At 44.9% G+C, this 22,350-nt stretch overlaps 1 long non-coding RNA gene and 1 pseudogene across 1 annotated transcript; both read right to left on the reverse strand.

The window, feature by feature from the left end:
• Nucleotides 1-18,266: 18,266 nt before the first annotated feature.
• Nucleotides 18,267-19,331, reverse strand: LOC123334233. The gene is made up of 2 exons (XR_006641246.1): nucleotides 19,268-19,331; nucleotides 18,267-18,896 (listed from the first exon to the last, which is right to left on the reverse strand). It is a non-coding gene; the product is annotated as an uncharacterized LOC123334233 (long non-coding RNA).
• Nucleotides 19,332-20,740: 1,409 nt separating this feature from the next.
• LOC102395050 lies at nucleotides 20,741-22,134 on the reverse strand (annotated as a pseudogene).
• Nucleotides 22,135-22,350: the final 216 nt, after the last annotated feature.

The raw sequence follows: 22,350 nt of genomic DNA on the forward strand, positions 1-22,350 counted from the left end.
GTATCTATGCTTGCAAGCAAGTAGAAGAAAAATTCTCAAGGTTCATAATTCAAGGGAGAATTTAAAACCAAACCAATATAGGAAATCCATAAGTGGATATGGAAGCTGCCTGAGGGCAAGGAGATTCATTCTCTAGGGGGTTGAGATTTAAGGTCATGAAGAGAAAGAGACATTGTTGGGAACCAAACAAAGAGCATCCTCAGTTTAAAAAAAAAAAAAAAAAAAGTGGACTAGAAGAAAGGATACCGCAGACACAAGGAAGCTCGTCCACCTTAGCCTGAGTGAGTACTCAATCACATCAGTCATATCAGACTCTCTGTGACCCTATAGACCATAACCTGCCAGGCCACTCTGTGCATGGGATTCTCCAAGCAAAAATATTGGAGTGGGTTGCCATGCCCTCCTCCCAGGGAATCCTCCGGACCCAGGGATCGAATCCACCTCTCTCCTGAATCTCCTGCATTGCAGGCAGATTCTTTATCAGATTCTTTATCTAAATCCCATCTTAGTCTGGGATTATGGTTATCATTTATAACCATAGGTCTGTGTTTCATATTGGTTTGCTGTTCTTCCATAGTATACCACACATGTGGTCTGAAAAATCCCTTATTTAAGGAATTAAAATAAAAATTCGTCCCAGGAAGATGATCTGGGTTGTTTGACAGAAACCAACCCAAAATTATTCTAGAGGGACTTGTCTTCAAAAAAACTATATAAGATGCCCACAAATAAAGTCCCACTGAAGATAAACTCACACTGGATTGTTTTCTTATGTGTTTTGTAATTTTGAGTTATGAGTTCACCTTCAGTGAAAGTCATTATATTCTAATTCTATATACAATAGAATTAGACTGCCAAAAAAATTTCAGATTAAAGAACTATCTCTTAACTATTATAATAATAAATATGTTTCTAATTATTTAAAACAGTAAATAAGAAATTTAAAACAAAGAAAAAAAGGAGTAGAAGGGGGATAAATTAGGATTTGGGAATTAGCACATATGAACTACTACATATAGTCAAAGCTATGTTTTTTCCAGTAGTCATGTATGGATGTGAGAGTTGGACCATAAATAAGGCTCAGTTCCAAAGAATTGATGCTTTTGAACTGTGGTGCTGGAGAAGACTCTTGAGAGTCTCTTGGACATCAAGGAGATCAAACCAGTCAATCCCAAAGAAAATCAACCCTAAATATTCAAAGGAAAGACTGATGCTAAAGCTGAAGCTCCAATACTTTGGCCACCTAATGCAAAGAGCCAACGCATTGGAAAAGATCTTGATGCTGGTAAAGATTGAAGGCAGGACAAGTGGGCAACAGAGGATGAGATGGTTGGATGGTATCATTGACTCAATCAGTTCAGTTCAGTTCAGTCGCTCAGTCGTGTCTGACTATTTGCGACCCCATGAACCGCAGCATGCCAGGCCTCCCTGTCCATCACCAAATCCCAGAGTTTACCCAAACTCATGTCCATTGAGTCGGTGATGACATCCAACCATCTTATCCTCTGTCGTCCCCTTCTTCCCCTGCTTTCAATCTTTCCCAACATCAGGGTCTTTTCAAATGAGTCAGCTCTTCATATCAGGTGGCCAAAATACCGGAGTTTCAGCTTCAATATCAGTCCTTCCAATGAACACTCAGGACTGATCTCCTTTAGGATGGACTGGTTGGATCTCCTTTCAGTCCCAGGGACTCTCAAGAGCCTTCTCCAACACCACAGTTCAAAAGCACCAATTCTTTGGCGCTCAGCTTTCTTTATAGTTCAACTCTCACATCCATACATGACTACTTGAAAAACCATAGCCTTGACTAGACAGACCTTTGTTGACAAAGTAATGTCTCTGCTTTTGAATATGCTGCCTAGGTTGGTCATAACTTTCCTTCCAAGGAGTAAGCATCTTTTAATTTCATGGCTGCAATCACCATCTGCAGTGATTTTGGAGCCCCCCAAAAATAAAGTCAGCCACTGTCTCCACTGTTTCCCCATCTATTTCCCATGACATGATGGGACTGGATGCCATAATCTTAGTTTTCTGAATGTTGAGCTTTAAGCCAACTTTTTCACTTTCCTCTTTTACTTTCATCTAGAGGCTCTTTAGTTCTTCTTCACTTTCTGCCATAAGGGTGGAGTCATCTGCATATCTGAGGTTACTGATATTTCTCCAGGCAATCTTGATTCCAGCTTATGCTTCCTCCAGCCCAGCATTTCTCATGATGTACTCTGCATATAAGTTAAATAAGCTGACAATATACAGCCTTGACGTACTCCTTTTCTTATTTGAAACCAATCTGTTGTTCCATGTCCAGTTCTAACTGTTGCTTCCTGACCTGCATACAGGTTTCTCAAGAGACAGGTCAGGTGGTCTGGTCTTCCCATGTCTTGAAGAATTTTCCACAGTTTATTGTGATCCACACAGTCAAAGGCTTTGGCATAGTCAATAAAACAGGAATAGATGTTTTTCTGGAACTCTCTTGCTTTTCGATCATCCAGTGAATGTTGGCAGTTTGATCTCTGGTTCCACTGCCTTTTCTAAAACCAACTTGACTTAATGGACATGAGCAAACTCTGGGAGATAGTGAAGGACACGGAAGCCTGGCAAGCTACAGTCCATGGGATCACAAAGAGTAAGACACAACTGAGCAACTGAACAACAATAAATAAAATATATAAACAAAAGGTCCTACTGTATAGCACAAAGGAACTGTACTTAATATCTTACAATAAACCAAAATGGAAAAGAATATGAAAAAAGAATATATATATATATACACACATATATATGTGTATATGTATAACTGAATCATTTTGCTGTACACCAGAAACTAACACAACATTCTAAATCAAATATACTTTGATTTTAAAAAATAATTTTTCAAAATCAGTGATTAGATTTGACTAAGAATAAAAGATTAAAAGGACTTCCTGGTGGTGCTAGTGGTAAAGAACTAGCCTGCCAATGCAGAAGACATAGAAGAGTTGAGTTCAATCCCTGTGTTGGGAAGATCCTCTGGAGGAGGGCATGGCAACTCACTCTAATATTCTTGCTTGGAGAATCCCATGGACAAAGGAAGCTGGCAGAGTACAGTCCATAGGGTCACAAAGAGTCAGACACAACTGAAGCAGCTTAGCACACACACATGCAGAAGATAAAAAAGATGGTGGTTTAACAAGTTATGAGTTTCTCAACTAAAATTAGTTTTGTTTCTCACATAAAATTCCAGAGTGTGGCCCCCAGCACTGGCATTATGGTCCCACAGCCATCTGGGACTGATACATCTTCCATCATCCTCTTTACAGCTCATAGGGGATAACACTTGTTCTTTTGGTTCAGCATGTACTTCCAGTCATTAATACACAGTCCAAGCAGAGAGAGGAAAGAAGAGATAAAGTAGGAAAAGAGCAAAGGGCATGGGTCTATCCTTTAACAAAGTATGCTGACAATACTTCCACCAGCACCTTGTTGCCCAGAACTGAGTCACATGGTCATGTTTAGCTGCAAGAGAGCCTGGGATATTTAGTCTGCACAGCCATGAACCTGAATAAAAAGTAGGAGTTTAATTAATGTGAAAGGAAGGGAGAATAAATATTGGAGTAAACTATCAAGTGGCAAATGATATATTAAGAAGAGCTACAAAGAGAAATCATGAACTGGAATAGATATGTTGAAATGATATGGAATGTAGTGTTTTTGGAATAGTTTATAAATGTCCTACATTTTCCTAATAAGAGTTCCATAAAAGAAAGAATGAGTGAGGAGAAATATTTGAAGAGATGGCTTAACTTTTTTGAGAATTAATGAAAGTCACAAATGCTCAGAAACACAAATCTCAAGGGGAAGTTGTGAAGAACATCAGAGAGATGAAACAGATCACCTCCAAAAAAGCAAAATTTTGTCTGACAGCACTCTTCTCGAACATTAGTGTCAGAAAACAGTGGGGAAAATATCTTGAAGGCAAACTGAGACAATATTTGCCAAGCTGGCATCCTATATCCAGCTAAAATATCACTGAAGGATGAAGAACAAATTAAAATATCTTTAGATAAAATTGGTTTTGACACTCACAGATAGTAGCTAAAACAACTAGCAAAGTAGTTACTTCAGGAAGAAGGAAATGGAATCCAGAAAGAAAGAATGACTTGATGTAGCAACTGGGTGGGGTGGAGGTGAAAATGAGAATTAAAATAAACAAACATTGACAGTATAAAATACTAGAAGTGATGATGGTTCACTTGAGGGTGTGAAGATGAAGATATGGTATTGGCCAACAATAAAAGGTAAGGCAGGAAGAGGACAATTAGGGTTACTGTGCTCTCAGGTGTGCCTGCATAAAGCACTATCTAGCAGATATAGTCTCGACTTATGATAGCCCCTTTACAGCTAGTTGTTTCCACGTTTTCCCTTGTAGGCAAGGATTAAGATTCTTCAGCCCCCTCTGGCACCACATGGCAGGTGCCTTTCCTAAATCCTTTATTTCCTAACCCCCTGCCCAATTTCTTGTTGAGGATTAAAAGATGATGCTAATAGAGTAAAAAAAAAAAGGGGGGGCAAAAGGGAGAGCGACTTGGGAGGAAGAAGCCATCTAGCTTGGTGACTGGTCAGATACAAAAGCAAGGAAAAGGGGGGACTTCCCTGGTGGTCTAGTGGTTAAGACTCCATGCTCCCAATGCAGGGGACATAGGTTTGATCCCTGGTCAGGGAACTAGAGTTCACATGCTGGGCAGCATGACAAAAATAAAAATAAAAAGGGAAGACTCAAAGCTGTCACTGCAGTTTTCAGTGTGGATGGTAACAGTGGCCCCACCATCTGAAGTAGAAAAATCAGAAACAAAAACAACAACAAGGTAATTTAAGAGGTAGTTATATTTAGTATGGGCATCTCAGGTGGCGCTGGTAAAGAACCTGCCTGTCAATGCAGAAGACCTAAGAGATGTGGGTTCAATCCCTGGGTTGGGAAGATCCCCTGGAGAAGGGCATGGCAATCCACTCAAGTATTCTTGCCTGGAGAATTCCAGAGACAGAGGAGCCTGGCAGGCTACTGGCGGTCCAGGAGGCTCACAAAGAATTGGACACTATTGAAGTGACCTAGCACACATGCATGAGTCTGAGATAATCCAAATGAAAGTATTACGTGAGAATCAGAAGCTTTCAACCTGTAATTTGCAGGAAATGTCATAGCTGGAAATGCAGATTTTGGAGACATTCACATAAGGGAATCACCCAGATTGTGTCTTTCTGTCTGAAATCCTAACCAGGAGCCTAGTACTTATTAGACCCTCAACAAAATTATGACAAACCTAGGAAGCATATTAAAAAGTAGAGACATTACTTTACCAACAAAGGTCTGTCTAGACAAAACCGTGATTTTTCCAGTAGTCATGTACGGATGTGAAAGCTGGACCAAAAAGAAATCTGAGCACCAAAGAATTGATGCTTTTGAACTGTGGTGTTGGAGAAGACTCTTGAGAGTTCCTTGGACAGCAAGGACATCATATCAGTTAATCCTAAAGGAAGTCAGTCCTGAATATTCATTGGAAGGACTGATACTGAAGCTGAAGCTCCACCTGATGCGAAGAACTGACTCATTAGAAAAGACCCTTATGCTGGGAAAGATTGAAGGCATGAGGAGAAGGGGACGACAGAGGATGAGATGGTTGGATGGCACAACCGACTCAATGGACATGAGTCTGAGCAAGCTCCGGGTGTTGGTGATGGATGTGAAAGCCTGGCATGCTGCAGTCCATGGGGTTGCAAAGAGTTGGACGTGACTGAGTGACTGAACTGAAAGGTGTGAGAATGAGTAAATGAATGAGATTTCTCTAAAAAAGTAGACATCAGGTGGCTATGGGCTGAACCATAGGTATTAGGTTCCGAATATAATGTGCAGATTTGGAGGTGGAGCTAAGAAAGAGAATAGCAAGGTGGAAATTATTAAAAAGCCCCAACACTGAGGAAATGGCAGTGTTACAAAGGGAGGTATAGAAGCTGGTCAACAGTGGTCAATTGGGCACAAAGAGTTAAGGTCCTAGGGACTGAGAGAAGACTATCGGATGTAGAGTTTGAATGATGACTTGGTGACCCTGGAGTGAGATCATCTAGCATAATGATTGGTGGAATAAACATTATTCAATGGGATTAAGGAAGATTTGATAAAAGATAAAACAATGAATGGCACTCTTTGAAACTAGAAGAAGACACTAAAAGAAAAAAAAGATAGATGGGCATGGTAGCTGGAGATTAAGTTAATGTTCTCATTTTTTAAGCTAAGGTAACTTTAGCATGATTGAAAACATGAAAGAGAGACCTGCTGAGTCCCAAAATATCATGGTTCACTAGGCCTCCAGGATTAAGTTTCAGGAGCTATGGGTAGTTTCATAAGGCCAGGCCTTATCTATTCTATGACCAGCTGTATAATCACACCTGCCCTGGCTTCCCTGAGCTACAAAACTGTTGGCTACAAAACGTGTACTCACCTTGCCAGCCTTTGCACTAAAAGCTGTTTACTTTAACTTAAATCTTTTCTTCAGTCTTCTCAGCCTGGCCAACTCCTATACATCATTCAGGACTAAGTTTAACCAGTAGGTTTTGCTAACCCCTCAGCAAGATAAGTGGTCCCCTTTCTGTGTGAACCATTGAACCACTGGAGAAGAGTTACTTATTTGTATCAGACAGTATCTAGCCTATGCATGCATGCTAAGTCATTTCAGTCATGTCCGACTGTTTGTGACACCATGGACTGTAGTCCCCGAGGCTCCTCTGTCCATGAGATTCTCTAGGCAACTATACTCGAATTGGTTGCCATGCCCTCTTCCAGGAGATCTTCTAGACCCAGGGATCAAACCTGCATCTCTCTTGTGTTCTGCATTGGCAGGTGGGTTCTTTATTACTAACAGCACCTGGTAAAGAATCTTCATGCAATGTAGGAGATCTGGGTTGGATCCCTGGGTCAGGAAGGTCCTCTGGAGAAGGAAATGTCTACCCACTCAAGTATTCTTGTCTGGGGAATTCCATGGACAGAGGAGCCTGGCAGACAACTGTCCATGGAGTCTCAAAGAGTCAAATGTGACTGAGTGACTAACACCTAGCATATAGTAAGTGATTAATAAGCCATTAATGAATGAAAGATTGAAGTTATGAATGAACAGAAAATCTCTGGATGGAGGGAAGGCATAGGGGGAGAAGGTTAATTCCAGACTTTCAGTACATGTAATCACACTTCATACCCATAGAAGAATGGACTTTTAAGCACTGCAAGCTAAGTTTCCAAGCATGCAGAGCTGATATAGCTACATTATTGGCAATAGATCTAATGCATTCTTAAGAATGAGATACATCATTAAATGAGATACACTGGGAGCCATAGCTCTTGCTCTGATGTAATGTCTGCGGAGAAGAGGAGATATTTGCTTTTCTAGGGTGGACTATCACATGTCCTGAGGCAAACCGACATATTTCAGATTTATCAGGGCCAAATCATTCTGATCTTCTGCGGTGTCATTAGGGAGGATGTTTTCCTCACTTAGTATGAATGCCAGTTTTCCTGTTCAACCAGTTCCTCTTAATTAAGATGAAACTGCTATCCCTCCAGATGGAATCTCTTACTATAACTGTTCTATGGTTTAAAGAGTCCAAGATGGATCATGCAATAGGAGGAAAGGTCTTGTGTAATTAACCTGATTTGGATGAAATACTTTAGCTTCTGAAATTCTGCACTGTCCTGGTTCTCCTTTCCTTGGAATTCTAGACTCTAAGGCCTCAATTCTGAAGATCAGCCCTGGGATTTCCTTGGAAGGAATGATGCTAAAGCTGAAACTCCAGTACTTTGGCCACCTCATGTGAAGAGTTGACTCATTGGCAAAGACTCTGATGCTGGGAGGGATTGGGGGCAGGAGGAGAAGGGGACAACAGAGGATGAGATGGCTGGATGGCATCACTGACTCGATGACGTGAGTCTGAGTGAACTTCGGGAGTTGGTGATGGACAGGGAGGCCTGGTGTGCTGCGATTCATGGGGTTTCAAAGAGTCAGACATGACTGAGTGACTGAACTGAACTGAACTGAAGGCCTCAATATAGTCCTATGAATTGTCTAGTCAAAATCTCTAAGTAGTTTCCCTAATTCTTCTTTGTCCTCTTCATTTGGAACTCACCTTTCCCACTAATAGTTCAGTTTCTCCCTCTATCCAACTGGTGGTTTTCTGTTCGCCCATTCATTCATTCATTCACCCAACACATTTTGACTGGGTGCCTTCTGTGACCAGTCTCTATTCTTTATACTGAGGTTGTTGCAGTGCAAACCAGGTGTGTTCTCTCAATAACTTTCACTGAAGAGATGGGAACACATTCATTCTCAAGTAATTGACTTTCATCTCTACATGACTTATTTCTATGTGTTTCAGGGATTCTGTTTCTGGAGTTTCAGCCCCACATCCTGTTTCAGGGCCATCTGCTGCTAGCACCTCAAACTCAACATCTCTTAGACTGAACTTACCCTCTTCCTCCCCACATCTGTTTTCTCCTGACTTCTCTGTTCTGTCAATGGTATCATCATTTTCCAGTCATCAGCCACAAGCCTGAGAGAGCCCTAGTTGCCTCCTCTTCTGTAGTCCCAATGCATTGCCCAGCTCTCCCTATTCTTCTGACATCTGCCATTTCCTTTTCTCACCCACTTCCATGTACGGAATTAGGATCCTCACTTCTAGCCTGGGCCACTGTGCCTTCTCACAATGCTTTGCCACATTTCTTCCATTCACTTCCTCCTCCAGAGCATCCTGGTTACCACTGCCTAGTTAATCTTGCCTGGAAAATCCCATGGACAGAGGAGCCTGGTCGGCTGCAGTTCATGGGGTCACGAACAGTCAGACACGACTGAGCGACTTCACTTTCACTTTTCACTTTCATGTATTGGAGAAGGAAATGGCAACCCACTCCAGTGTTCTTGCCTGGAGAATCCCAGGGACAGGGGAGCCTAGTGGGCTGCCATCTATGGGGTCGCACAGAGTCGGACACGACTGAAGCGACTTAGCAGCAGCAGCAGCAGTTAATCTTAAGGTCATGTCAGAGAGTACAAAGACAAACTTCTATCTTTCCAAGAGACCATGGCGACCCACTCCAGCATTCTTGCCTGGAGTATCTCATGGACAGAGGAGCCTTGGGGTTCCCAGGACTGTTCTCCTTTAGAATGGACTGGTTGGATCTCCTTGCAGTCCAAGGGACTCTCAAGAGTCTTCTCCAACACCACAGTTCAAAAGCATCAATTCTTTGGCACTCAGCCTTCTTTATGGTCCAACTCTCACATCCATACATGACCACTGGACAAACCATAGCATTGATGGACTTCTGTTGACAAAGTAATGTCTCTGATTTTTAATATGCTGCCTAGGTTGGTCATACTTTCCTTCCAAGGAATAAGTGTCTTTTAATTTCATGGCTGCAAGCACCATCTGCAGTGATTTTGGAGCCCAAAAAAATAGTCAGCCACTGTTTCCACTGTTTCCCCATCTACTTGTCATAAAGATACAGTGGAAGTGAGAAATAGATTTAAGGGCCTAGATCTGATAGATACAGTGCCTGATGAACTATGGAATGAGGTTCGTGACATTGTACAGGAGACAGGGATCAAGACCATCCCCATGGAAAAAAATGCAAAAAAGCAAAATAGCTGTCTGAGGAGGCCTTACAAAGAGCTGTGAAAAGAAGAGAAGCGATAAGCAAAGGAGAAAAGGAAAGATATAAGCATCTGAATGCAGAGTTCCAAAGAAGAGCAAAGAGAGATAAGAAAGCCTTCCTCAGAGATCTATCTATCTATTCTTTATCAGATTCCTGTCCCTTACAGGTTATTACAAAATATTGAGTCGAGTTCCTTGTACTAGTTAATAGGTTCTTGTATTTATCTATTTTGTATATACACACAGTAGTGTGTGTACAGGCTTCTCTGGCTCACAGGTAAAGAATCCACCTGTCAATGCAGGAGATGTGGGAGAGCTAGAGTCAATCCTTGGGTCAGGAAGATCCCCTGGAGGAGGAAATGGCAACCCACTCAAGTATTCTTGCCTGTATAATTCCATGAATAAAGGAGCCTGGTGGGCCACAGTCCATGGGGTTGCAAAGAGTCAGACACAACAGAGCAACTGAGCAGTGATACACACAAAAAATTCTCATCTAAATTCATTTGAACCCTTGTAGTGCTTATCTATGTCCTGTTCTGTTTTTTATTTTTCCTGTATTTGTATATAATATATGTATCCGTTTGTGACATTATTTCTTGTATGTGATATTATCATTCATATCTTGTATATTTATTTACCATGTTTCTCAAATCAGACTATAATCTCCTTGTGGTCAAGATATATATCTGTGCATCTCCTAGAATTGTTTTATTCAATATTTTACACGATACACTAATTAACATCCATTTACTTATAACTTTTAATATGTTCCTGGAACAGTTTAAATGCTAGGAATGCAATGACGAATAAGCAGTAAATAAACATTGTCTCTAAATAATTATTTGGGTGCCATTATTCCAGGGTGGCTCAGTGGTAAAGAACTCACTTGTCAATGCAGGAGACATAGGTTCAATCCCTGAGTCAGGACGATCCCCTGGAGAAGGAAATGGCAACCCACCATGGTCTGCAGCCTACCAGGATCCTCCGTCCATGGGATTTTCCAGGCAAGTGTACTGGAGTGGGGTGCCATCGCCTTCTCCAAAATAGATAATTAGTAAGGACCTATTGTAAGGCACAGGGAACTCTACTCAAGACTCTGTAATGACCTATATGTGAAAAGAATCCAAAAAAGAGTGGATATATGAATGGGCTTCCCAAGTGGCACTAGTGGTAATGAACCCAACTGCCAAGACTTAAAGAGATGTGGATTCAATTCCTTGGTCAGGAAGATTCCCTGGAGAAGGCTAGGGCAACCCACTCCAGTATTCTTGCCTGGAAAATTCCCTGGACAAAGGAGTCTGATGGGTTACAATCCATAGTGTCACAAAGAGTAGGACATGACTGAAGTGACTTAGCACACACACGTGTGTATATGTAACTGATTGACTTTTCTGTACATCTAAGACTAACAGAACATTATAAATTATACTTCAATTATGTTTTCTTTTTTAAAAAGAAGTGGCTTTTGGCTCTCTTGGAGAGCAGTACAAACCCTAGTCCAGAGACTGCCACTTCTTGGCTGAATAACCTCAGATGTATCAGGTAAACTCTCAGAGCCTCCCCCAATTTGTTAAACATAGACCATAATATGTCTTTTTTTTTTTTTTTTTTTTTCTTTTTATGGCTGAATTATCTTTTTTTTTTTTTTTAAATTTTATTTTATTTTTAAACTTTACATAACTGTATTAGATTTGCCAAATATCAAAATGAATCCGCCACAGGTTTACATGTGTTCCCCATCCTGAACCCTCCTCCCTCCTCCCTCCCCATTCCATCCCTCTGGGTCGTCCCAGTGCACCAGCCCCAAGCATCCAGTATCGTGAAAGAGATATGTGAAAACACCTTAAAAACTGCTAAGTTCTATATAAGTTGCTGTTTTTATTACTGTAATAACATAAATTAAGCAGGAACTGGATCCAGTTCATGAATAAAATACTCTGAGCAATGTTGTCGTTGTCTTACTGATAATTTTCAGCCTTATTCTCCAAAGATGATAAGAAACCTGATTCTGCCTGTCACAGTGTACTTGGGTGACAACCTTTGAGTACGATTTCATGTTGCCAGCTCCCCTCAGGTCCAGCATTCCCAGGGGTGACTGCCACCACCTCCAAGGGAATGCCTGTGGCACTAATACAGCTTTGCCTGCTGTTGGAAATCAGAAAAGGCTACACGGCCATGAGCAGAGAGCTCTAGCCCATCTAAAGTAGCTTTTTGAGTTTCTGTAATAGAACTATTCTTAGACTGCCCAAACCTCTCTCATCAGAGTCTCCCTGCAGTGGCCTGCTGGGGTCAGGGACACTTGAACCTGGCAGGACCACCATCTCACAGCCAGCCATTTAATTCATATCTTTGTGCCTCATGTTCAAGGGCATGTACTCCCGTTGGGTTCACATGTCTCTCAGTGAATCACCATCTTTCTTTCCCAAAACTCATGCCTCAGCTTCTTGATTAAGGGTTACCTCCCACCCTGAGGTTGGTTTTCCAATCTGTCTGTTCTGAGTCAGGCAGTTCTCCCTTCCCACCTCACCTCTCCACCAAGTTCCAGGGATTGTTGCCTCAACACACATCACTGGTGTGGGAGTGTCAGGTCCATGGGTGATGTCATTTGTTTGTAAACAATTTCCACAAATCACCTCCCACTGGAAACTACAGAGTCTAAGAGATGGAAACAGGGCCCCTCCCATCTAGAGTGGGACTGCCTTTCAGAGCCTCCTTGACAGGGGTCGTTGAGTCTCAACCTTAAATAATCTGGATGAATCAATGAAGCATTTCTGACCTTGCCTCTAAGCAAATAACTTGGGCTGGGTGGATGCCGTGACAGAGTTTACCAGTCACTGGGTCATGGATGGAGCAGCAGCCAAGAAGCCAAGCTTCAATTTTCTAAGAGGCTGGGTGTGTCTGCAGAGGCCAGAGTGTGATGGTGATTTCTAAAGCAGGAGAATATGACACCTTGAGTCTGAGAAGATGGACTTTGGAGTCAGACAGACCCCAGTTCAAATCTCATCACCCTCACTCACCATCTGGGGGCCGGGGACTTTCACTAGCTGTGCAGTTTTGGCCACTGAAACTGATCCCCAGTTTCATCATCACCTAAAAAATAGGGAACTTCATGTCTATATATTGAGATTATTGTGAAGATTTAAATGAGATAATATATGTAACACAACTAACCTTGTGCCCAAGGAAGCATGAGAACAGAGTGCATGCCCAACAGATGGTAACTATTGTCACTATTATTAACACCGTTATTATCGCCTCGTCCCTTGTGAGCCCAGCAGACACTGCTACAGAGGACACTGTTGTGTTTCCTCTTCCTGAAATGACTGAATGAGGTCTGTGCCTGCAGGATGGGGTTTCGGAGCTACTCAGGATGGCTCCATCACAACCATCACCTCTAGAGAAAGACATTCCCACATTTCCATGCCCGGCACTTTTCATCCTGCAGGGTCCCGAAAACCCATGGCTCCCTGTTGGACCTCAGCTGCATGACTGAGGCTGGGAGGAGGAGATTCGCAGTCTCCTGGAACAGCCAACTGACAAAGCAGTTGGCTAGTGATCCTCTGTACCAAAAGTTAAGTCTCAGCTCACCTGATTCCAAAGCCCCTTAAGAACTACAGATCCAAACCTTTGCCCCACAGCTGCCTGTGCCTGATGGATAGGAGAGTGAGCACCTCCATGGAGCAAGGCTCTGGAAGGCTTCCCAGGACCAAGCAGAGCAGTTAGGAGCATAAGTCCTGGCTTGTCCATCTTGCATTGGCTGAGTGACTTTCAACTAGCTCCTTAACCTCAGTTTCTCTTCTGTAAAATGGGGCTAACAGCACCTACCTCTTTGAGTCACCGTGAGATGATGCATGTCCCATAAAGCCCTCAGAACACTGCCTGGCTCCATATGTGACTCCTGCTATCAAGATTAAGTACCAGAAAGCCACTCTTATGCAGGCATGAATTTCAGTTTCCCGCAATTTACAAATCTGCGGAGCCAGAGCTGAGCGGAGAGAATGGAGTAACAGAACACGATGATAAATACACAAAACGAAAGAACAAATAACAAAGGGAGTGTTCTCAGGAGGTAGAAGCTTTATTATGACATGTCTTCAAATAACAATCAAATCAGTAAGCATTTATTGAGCGCCAACTGTGTGCAAGCCCTTGCAGACAGTAAAGTCCACCCACGGCTTTCAGATTCCCAAGGAGAAAAAGCACACGTAGGTCAGGGAGCTTTGTGAGGCTGAATACAGACAGAGTGGGTGTCCGAACATCCAAGAGCAGTTAGCTTTGCGGGGAGGCAAACTCTGAGGCCCCGCCTCGCAGGGGAGCGCGGTACGGAGGGGCACAGGCACGGAACGGGAGCAGCTCTCGCGAAGGTATGGGAGTGGCCTCAGCATCCGCAGCAGCCGGAGGAGCTGGAGTATTGCGACCCCTGGCTGCTGCCTCCGCAGCAGCCGCAGCCGCGTCTACCCTGCCGGCGGCGCCTCCTGGGGAAGCAGCAGCAACCGACGGAGCTGGAGCCGCAGCAGCCACAGTCGCCGCAGCCACAGTCTCCGCAGCAACAGTCTCCGCAGCAGCCGGAGTCCCCGCTGGAGCCGCAGCAGCCGTTGCCGCAGCACCCAGAGCTGCAGGAGGAGGTGTCGGGCGCCGGGGCGGGGCAAGGGGTGGGGCCCTGCGAAGAGCCCCTGGGAGAGCCTTTGGCGCTCTGCTGAGAGGACATCGTCACGGAGAACCTGAAAGAGAAGTAGCTTTTCATATGTGAGTTCTGTGTCTTTCCAAACAGGGCTTTTGAGATGTGACTTTGTGAGCACGTGAGCCTGGCCTAATGCCAGGAAGGAAAACACATACACAACACACACACACACACACACACACACACACACACAGCAAGAAAAAGGGAAAGCAAAGGAAAACTCCAAACAGGTATTTCAGTGAGTGAGTTCCCCTGAGTTAAAACCTGCCTAGAGTAGCCACAGCCTATGAAAAGAAATCAATGGTTACCCATTTTCTCCGACTAGAGTAAGGACCACCCAAGTTCTTTACAGTGGAAAAGAAAGGATATTGTGGCAATTTTTCTGTCTGATTCAGTCCAAAATCTTCTCCCGTCTCTTTTCCCCTCACCCATTTCTCTGTAGCCATAGGCCTTCAAGGGTTGTCTGCCTAGCCGTCAGCATTGCGTTAACACTAATGGGGTTTCCACAGTGGCTCAGTGGTAAAGAGGCCACCTGCCAAGCAGGAGACTCAGGTTAGATCCCTGGGTCGGGGAAGATCCCCTGGAGAAGGAATGGCAACCCACTCCAATATCCGTGCCTGGATATTCCCATGGACAGAGGAGCCTGGTGGGCTATATATCGTCCACGGGGTCACAAAGAGCCAGGCATGACTAAGTGACCAAACGACGACGACAGTTAGAAAATACTCAAGTCACACGTGCATCTGTCTGTCCCAGTCATTTAGGTCTAAAGGATCCCCAAACACCAGAAGCATGTCCTGGCCTACGCCTGTCATCCCCCACCGTAAGGAAAAGGAGAGTGGGGCAAAGGATGGAAATACATCGCAGGCCAGGGAGCCAAAGATCTGGGTTCCAGCAGAGTCACATCTCTGCTGTAGACTTGCTGTGTAACCGTGCAGCCCCCCACCCCCTATCCAGCTTCTATGTGCTCACTGAGGGCAAGGTCAGCTCACTGGAAGCTTGGGGCCCTCTCCAGGGCCTTCCTCCTACATCTCCCCGCTAGCTGTGTTCTGCCTTCACCTCCCCTCTGTCTTCAACTCTTCCCATCCTCCTCCCCCAAGGTCCACTTGGAGACTTACCAGACCCTGGCTTCGCTGAAAGACTCACTCAGTTTTGCAGCTGGAGTGGGCCACCTGCTAGGCAGTGGATTGAGCAGTATCTAGCCAGAGAACCTTTTATAAGAACCCAGTTAGGCACTGGCTCTTGGGAGGGGCCCATTTCCCGACAGACATGGTCAGCTGACACATCCCAGAGACATTCATCACTCAGGTAGCCCCGTAGGTGGTGCACGTGTGTATTCAAGTCACCTCACAGAGGTGCCAGAATTGCTGCAGCATGTTTACTTTCCAAATAGGACTCTGTTCATAGCTGGGAGGGCTGTGTGTGTGCTAAGACAGGGCCTGGGGGCCCAGGTGAGGAGAGGTCTGGCCCTCTCTTGGGACCTATTCTCTTTGCCCTTTTCTACAGTGTATAGTCATACACACACACACACACACACACACACACACACACACACACACTGTTCCCCTGTTCACACACTCATCCCAAGGTAGTTATCTACATGGTCGTTTGTAGTCTAGTTGGTATCTTGGTTCACTTCTCTCAGGATCTTGGTCCTTAGCCCTTCAAGGAAGACCACAGTTTATGGGAAAAGCCTGATGGGTTTCATCCAAATGCTTCCAGGTGGGACTGAGTGAAGATGATGGTGGAAATGTGCCTACAGGAACCTCAGTGGCAATTTCTCTCTGTCACTGAAGACAGGAAGAAAAACCCAAGCAAAGTTATGGAACAGTTAAGACCAGGAAAGCTGTGAATGCAGTCAGGTTATCTATCATACTCCCATATAGCCCTGATGGACCTAAAAGAAAAACTCATGCAGGATGCTGGTCCAGGTGGCAGATACTAAGTCAGATTGTGAGACTCTCTGCTCCTGACCTCATCTCAAACTCCCTTTGAAGATAGGTTCTCCCTGGGGCCACTGCCCAATGTGAAGAGAAAGAAAGAAGGGAAGAAGGAAGAAAAAGGAAGGGAGGAAGAAAAAGAGGAGGAGGAAGGAAGGAAAGAAAGAGAAAGAAAGGAAGAAAGTGTGGAGAAAGAGGGTGGAGGGAGGCTAGGAGACCTGTCCCAAGGTCCAAGGTGTCCATCAAAAATGGTGCCTTTAGAATAACTAGGGCTTCCCTGGTGGCTTAGATGGTAAAGAATCCATCTGCAATGCAAAAGATACAGATTCAATCCCTGGGTTGGGAAGATCCCCTGGAGAATGGAATGCTACCCACTCCAGGGGATCTTCTCCAGTATTCTGCCTGGAGAGCTTCGTGGACAGAGGAGCCTGGCAGGCTATAGTCCATGTGTTGCAAAGAGTCAGATACAACTGAGCAACTAACACACACATACAGAATAACCAGCTTTTAAGAATTGGGAGAGACTTTGGAGGTTAACTGGTATCAGAACTGCTTCTTAATCAGTGCAGCTGCCCACAACCATGAATGTAAGGTAAAAGAGAAATCCAAGACTAAGAATTCAAGAATTGATGGTGAGACAGGTTTGGGAATGAGTGAGCTGGGTGTGTCAGACAAAGAAAGGTAAGTCACGAAAAGGTACCAATTTCGTTTAACATGGCTTTAGAGCCTGATTAACAGGTTGATGTACCTAGGGCCACCTGTTAGTGAGTACAGATGAGATATTAGAGAGGTGAGGTCAATAGTAGAAAAGAGAAGGAAGTAATGGAGTAACAAGATGCAGACAGGATCTCCTCTGGGAGATGATTTGGGCAAGTACATGCTCATTGTGTGGACTTGCTATAGCCTCATATACTAACGTTCATTACCCATCACTGCTAACTCTTATTGAAGGAAGGGCTAATTGTTCATCTTGAACATAAAAAGCTGATTCAGAATTATTTCTATCACTAACTTTTTGAGTCTTTCCTGAAGGAATCAGCCTATTCCTAAAGGAAAAACCCAACCCAGTGACAGAAGCTCCCGGGGCTCTCGCCTCCATCCCCTCCTCACACACATCACTTCCCCCCACCCCAACCAAAGCGGTGCAGAGGAAGGAATCCTTGTTGGTTCCCTGTGCTCAGACACTTAGTCATGTCTGACTCTGCAACCCCATGGATTATAACCCGCCTGGCTCTTCGTTGATGGGATTTCCCAGGCAAGAATACTGGAGTAGGTTGCCATTTCCTTCTCCAAGGGATCTTCCTGACCCAGGGATTGAACCCAAGTCTCCTACATCTCCTACACTGGCAGGTGGATTCTTTACCACTGAGCCACCTGAGAAGCCCCTCTTGGTTCCCTACTCAGACTCAAACTCTGGCTTTCAGGAGCCAGAGGAAATGGACTCAGAAATTCCTGCCTCCTAAACTCATGCCCCAGAAACTAACCTCCATCAGCTCTCCTGTCTAGTCAATTAACAGAAGCACCCAGGATTATAATAATCAGTAAAGTAAAGGCGTTTATTCACTGGAGCCCAGTTTCCGTGATCTTATTGCCTGTGACTAGGAAATAAAGTTGTGTGTGTGTGTGTGTGTGTTTTAATAATCAACAATGCTGGAAGGAAACCCTCTCAGAGTCATCTCACTGTGACCTTTCTGGGTCCCACCATCTCCTTTTGGAAAAGCATGTTCCCAACCCTTCTCATGGGAAGCTTATGTCAGAGTAATGGTCTCCAACATGATTCTTTCCTTCAAGCTTAAAGTCCCCTCCTTCATATCATAAAAGGAAATATTGTTTCCTAGAGGTCTAAGTAGTTTTGGTGCAAAATCTGTTTCCCAAACTGATTTTTTAAGTGTTGACTTGTATTTAGAAGAAGGGGAGGGAAGATGGCTTGAGGCAGTGGGTGGGGAGTGGGAGAGGTGAACGAAACAATCAGGAGGCAATGACACCACGAATAAAAAGCTTTATGGTTATAGTGATAACCCAAATTCCAATACTGAGTCCTCCAAAGAATTATATCTAGTGGGAAATCAGGCCAGTGAGTATCAGAGGTTAAACCTCTAGACCTCACCATGGAAAGAACGTGGCAGGAAGAAGAAGGGCGGCAGTGTTTCAGAAGCCCTTCCGTTCTCTTCTTCCAATCTTCCAAGCCTGAAAAAGAGAAGACTCAGGCTGGGCAGGTCATCAGCTCTTTGAATCCTGCAGTGTTGCTCTTCAGTTGGTCTTCATGACCCAGTTCAGCAGCAGCCCCCAGAGCAGCAGCTGGAGCCCCCAGAGCAGCATCCAGAGTCCCTAGAGTGCTGGCCACCCACTGCCGCAGCAACCAGAGCTCTGATGTCGGCGTCGAAGAGATCTGCGAAGCTTCTGGTGGCTCAGGCAGCAGCCTCCATCCCCAGAGCTGCAGCAGCCCCCAGAGTGGGGGCACAGCAGGAAGACACTGGAGGGGGACACGGGGCTGGGCACTTGGGAGGACACTTAGGAGTACACTTGGGTGGGCATTTGGGGGGACACTTGGGTGGGGGCTGGCACTGCTGCTGGTTTTGCTGGCAGGACATCTTGGCAGGAACTGAATGGAGCTGGAAGAAAATAGAGAAATTTTAAGTTTAACTAACCCAAAATAACTTCCTTACATTTAAAACTGAACTATAATTTCACAAGATTTCTTCTTTATGGTGATCAGATTTTAAAACCCAGTCTCCCCAAGTGAGTTACAAGAGACATGCAAAGAGTTTCAACCTAGGAACTCCATAATTTCAAATGAACTTTTTGCAGCTTCAGAAAGATGCCAATCCTTTTCCTTCTCCTAATCCTCCCTCCCCTTTCCAGCAGAAACTTCCCTGCCAAATCTACTTTTCTCCTTGTCTTCCTTCAAGACTGTCTTTAGCCTCCACCCAGGGCTTCTGTCTGCCCAAAGCACCAGCACCAAGAGTCCCTCCTGGTCCTTTACCTGGTTCAGCACTGGAGCAGATTACCCTGGAGGCAGGTGGACTGAGGTGCTGCCAGGAGCTTCTGCCTTTTATACAGGTTCAGCTCTGACCTGGCATCAGACAATGCCAACCAAGGGCAGGATGCTGATAGCATCTTTCCCAAGGGGCACAGGTGACTACCCTCCCCTCACATCCCAAGGACCCAATTCCTCCCTCCATAAGTATGTCGAGTATTAACCCACAGGAAGATCCCCTGAGAGTTGCTGGCCTCTAACTAAGATAATGATGCACTCAATGCCTGTCAATCTCACAAGCAGCTCTGCTATGTTCCTAATTTCCCAAGCTCAGTCAATAGGGTTCTAGACCTCTGCGAAGGGAAGTACTCTCTTCTCTTTGGTATAGGAAATGGAGGGAAAATTCCCAACATGGAAATTAAATGGACCTTTTGGAATAAAGATACAGATCCAAAATAAAGTTCCAAGCCCAGGCCAACTATCTAATGTGACTTTTTCATTCTTAGATGATGTCATGTTGTTGCTGCAGTTTAGTCACTAAGTTGTGTCCAACCCTTTGCAGCCCCGTAGACTGTAGCCCACCAGGCTCCTCTCTCCATGGGATTTCCCAGACAAGAATACTGGAGTGAGTTGCTGTTTGCTTCTCCAGGGGATCTTCCCAACCTGGAGATTGACCTTGCATCCCTGCATTAGCAGGCAGATTCTTTACTACTGAGCCACCAGAGAAGCCCACTTGATGTCATAGTCAGGACTAGGAATGCTTGCTATCTCAGTGATGCTATTTTAGGCAGGCCCCATGCAGATGGTGTGTGGGGGTGGTTGGCTTCTCTCTTTACCTGAACTTGATCCACCAAAAGAACTCACAGAGAGCACTGACTCAGCAATAATAATCCCTTTGGAAGGGCAGAAGTCTCAGAATGGCTTCTCTTTCCACATGTGGTCCTAAAGAACGCATCTGTGGTCTGCCCAAGGTGAGGTGGCAGGACCCGGTATATGCTGAGGGTGAAGCTGGAGAACTAGACTTCGATGGAAGTTGCCAGAAGTGAGGCCTAGGTTCTGGTCGACTCTAAGAAAAGACCATCCAGCCTGAGAAAATCCTTTTTGTATAAAAAAACCTGATGGAGGGGGAGGGGTGGGGAAGACATAGGTCTTGCAAGCCTGCGATGGAACCCTACAAACAATGTCCCAAGGGCAAGTTAGATCCCCACTAAAGTCATCAAAGTTTAGTTAGCTGATAAGGTCGTCAAAATATGGCATATTCACGATGAAAACTGCAGTGAGAGGAAGTAAGACAGGGAGAAATACTTCAGCTCTAAGCTGGACACTGCCTGGCACCAGTTCCCAGATCTGCAAACTCAGGCAGGTTATTTAAGCATCGTTATAAAAAGGGGTTTCCCGTTTGCATTCCAGTCCCCTATGGTGAAAAGGACATCTTTTTTTTTTTTTCTTCATCCAGATTTATTTCCTTTCTGATCATTATGATTTTCATGTAAGCAAGTTGCCAAAATACATTAGCTCTGATTTTATACAGACTCTAAGTTAGGATACAAGAAGCATATAAACATCTGCCAATACCAAAATCTTTATGATCTTATAATTGTATGGAGTAAGAAAAGGGCACAGATAAGGAATACAAACAAATTAAAATCTAAAGACTTCCTTTGATTATTTATTAAAATCCACTGACAAAGTAAAAGGAATGTTAAGCCTTTATAAACAATTGTGAGCACAAAGTGACAGTGTTTTCTTCCATTTCCTGCCCATATCCTTAGCTCAACAAGCAGTGGAGACAGCCTGCTTCTTCAGATGGTCCATGAACACCTGCAGGCTAACGTCATCAGTGAGGATGGGTGCTCCCATTTCCTGTCCCCAAGCATACAGGTTATTGTGTGTCTGAGACGGATTCGCTTTGGACAAAAGAAGTCAAGCCTGGCTGCCCCTGTGCTCCAAATGAATGTATCGCGGCACCCGGAACCACGCCTGCAGGATCTCCTGTGCATCGTCCAGGGGCGCCTGCAGGAGGTGCTAAAGTTTTCCTACTCGGGCACGTCCTGGTAGATTTCTTTCCGCCACTGGGCCATGGTCTCACAAAGATAAATGACAATTTGGAAGAAAGTGTCCATGAGCGGGATTCTGTCAGCAAGAATGCTGCTGCTGTCCCGGAGCACAGGCTCTGGGGGCCCGTGGAAGGAGTAGGAACACAGGATGGGCTGAATCATGATGAGGGACTGGGTGAGATCCTGCCAGGCAAAGTGGTGCCGATAATACTAGGACTCGTCAGGGCTGTTGTTGAAGACTTGAAGGAATGGAGACCTTCTAAGATGGAACATGAACTGAGGGTATAGAGAAAAGGAATCTGATAACCTAAATGACATGGGGTCTTCTTCGTTATACTGTCCAAACTTCTGACACAGCCTGATGAGCTGTCGATCCAGCCACCGGAGCATGTCCAGCCCCTCCTCTGACGCGACTCGGAACACCCCCCGCCGCGCCATCAGCATCGCAGCTGCCTCCTGGTCAAACACCACTTCGATGTGCTTCAGCTGGCTCTGCACATCTGCCCGATTGCGGGCAACGGTGGTCACACCGATGCGTTGCTGGGTGCTGGAGTGCTGGTTGTGCATGATGAACTGGATGGAGCCTCGGCCTCCTTGCGGGATCCGGGCGTTGTGCTGGTTGACTACTTCAAAGTAGATGGGAGCGTCGTTGTGGGGTCCAGGCCACAGATTTTCCACTGACTCATGCAGCAGACACCAAGCTCGTTTTCTGACACACACACGGTCCTTTCACATTCGGAGATGCACAGGTCCGATGGCTCCCACAACCTTCAGCTCCCTTGAGGTCTTTACTTCCAAAGCAGCACCAAATGCCATTTGGTGTTAGTTCTGCTGCTGCTGCTGCTAAGTCGCTTCAGTCGTGTCCAAATCTGTGCAACCCCAGGGACGGCAGCCCACCAGGCTCCCCTGTCCCTGGGATTCTCCAGGCAAGAACACTGGAGTGGGTTGCCATTTCCTTTTCCAATGCATGAAAGTGAAAAGTCAAAGTGAAGCCGCTCAGTCGTGTCCGACTCCTAGTGACCCCATGGACTG

Source organism: Bubalus bubalis, chromosome 6, assembly GCF_019923935.1.
Source record: "Bubalus bubalis isolate 160015118507 breed Murrah chromosome 6, NDDB_SH_1, whole genome shotgun sequence".
Classification (NCBI taxonomy): domain Eukaryota; kingdom Metazoa; phylum Chordata; class Mammalia; order Artiodactyla; family Bovidae; genus Bubalus; species Bubalus bubalis.